We start from the raw sequence: 1438 nt of genomic DNA, 5'->3' as shown, positions 1-1438 counted from the left end.
GAGAGCAATTGAGTGTTCTTAAACCCTCTGCAACAAAAAAAAAAAAAAAAAAAAAAAAAAAAAGGAAGGGGAATGGAGAGAGAGAGAGACTGTTTTTAAAAGCTAGTATTTCACTATACTTAGTATTTTATTTCCAGATTTGTTTCTTTTTTTAAACAGCCTACTTTTGATTTTCTTTGGTTAGGTAAAACATAACCCATCATTAGCCTGTATTTGTACTTAAGAGTATTGTTTTATTTGGTTAGCGAATGTCTTTAAAATCATATGGTCTTTGTCAGTGAGCTTCTAGGAATGTCTGGCATGTTTATTGGTCAAATGCCTGGCAGATGGAAGTAAAATTTTGTGAGGAATTTTCTGGATCAAATACAGATTTATTTTTACTTTAATAAAACTATTCAAAGCATAAAGACTTCAGTCTGACCGTCGACAGTAGTAGCTGATCTGGGAGCAGTTGCCCTGATAGTACCTACTGAGGATCGCAGTGATGTCCCCATTCCTGATGCCACTTTTTTGTTGTGCTTGAATTATAGACATAGACCATATGGGCATCTACAGGTCTTTTAGATCTCTGAAGTTCTTTATAATGTGTACTGGGCATACTGTTTTCTTCTATACATAAAAAAGCACTTTGTATTTAATTAAATGAAGATACTGTTTAGTGTTGTGTGTGACACCACCCATTATTAGACCAATTCCATTGGCAATTATTAGATCAATTTAATTCCCCAAAGGAATACTTGAGAGACAGGGCTGGGAACAGTTACAATCACTTTAGTTTAAAATTATACTTAGCAATAAGAAACGAATCGTAGACTCTACAATCTAGCTTGTAAATAAATAGTAAATAGCAATAAAATTAGAATCTGTCTATAATAAAATTAAGTTTTCCAACTTGTCTGTGCTTTTGTATATATTATTTTCACTTTTAAGTGCATCTGCCTAATTAGTAATATATATTGTAATGATACTTAAATATCGTGTTATCTTTTAAATAATAATTCCAAGAAAAGTGTAAGAAAATTCACTCATTCACTTTTTTAAAATCAAGGATAAGCCCTTTGGAATTATTTCAATTCATCACATTTTTTCATTCATTCACCAAAACTTTATTGCACACTTACTAAAGATAGGTCTTAAGTTAGGTGTTGGAGCGGTGGTCACAGTATCTTTCCAGTCTTCAAGAAACTTACAGTTTAATTCTATTGAGTTAGGCCGAGTATTGGAAAAAAAATGCTCTTCAACATCTACTGGTTCTCTTACCTCTGCTCTTCACATTAGTTAACACCTTAAGTTTGAAATTAGTGAGCCCATCCTATGGTAGCTGCAGGAAAACTTAGTGAAAACCCTTTTGAATTGTATCTTTTTTTTATTTTATTTTATTTTATTTTATTTTATTTTTTTATTATACTTTAAGTTCTAGGGTACATGTGCATAACGT

At 31.5% G+C, this 1438-nt stretch overlaps 1 protein-coding gene across 1 annotated transcript in view; it reads left to right on the top strand.

The window, feature by feature from the left end:
• The window catches only part of LRRC49 (leucine rich repeat containing 49), a gene marked incomplete at its 3' end in the record, with an annotated part of 168338 nt that overhangs the window by 105662 nt on the left and 61238 nt on the right, over positions 1-1438 (top strand). The window lies entirely within an intron of this gene.

This window comes from Colobus angolensis, unplaced genomic scaffold (assembly GCF_000951035.1).
Source record: "Colobus angolensis palliatus isolate OR3802 unplaced genomic scaffold, Cang.pa_1.0 Scaffold19, whole genome shotgun sequence".
Taxonomy (NCBI): Eukaryota; Metazoa; Chordata; class Mammalia; order Primates; family Cercopithecidae; genus Colobus; species Colobus angolensis.
The sequence above is the reverse complement of the archived record's forward strand: the minus strand, read 5'-3'. Positions and strand labels throughout refer to the sequence as shown.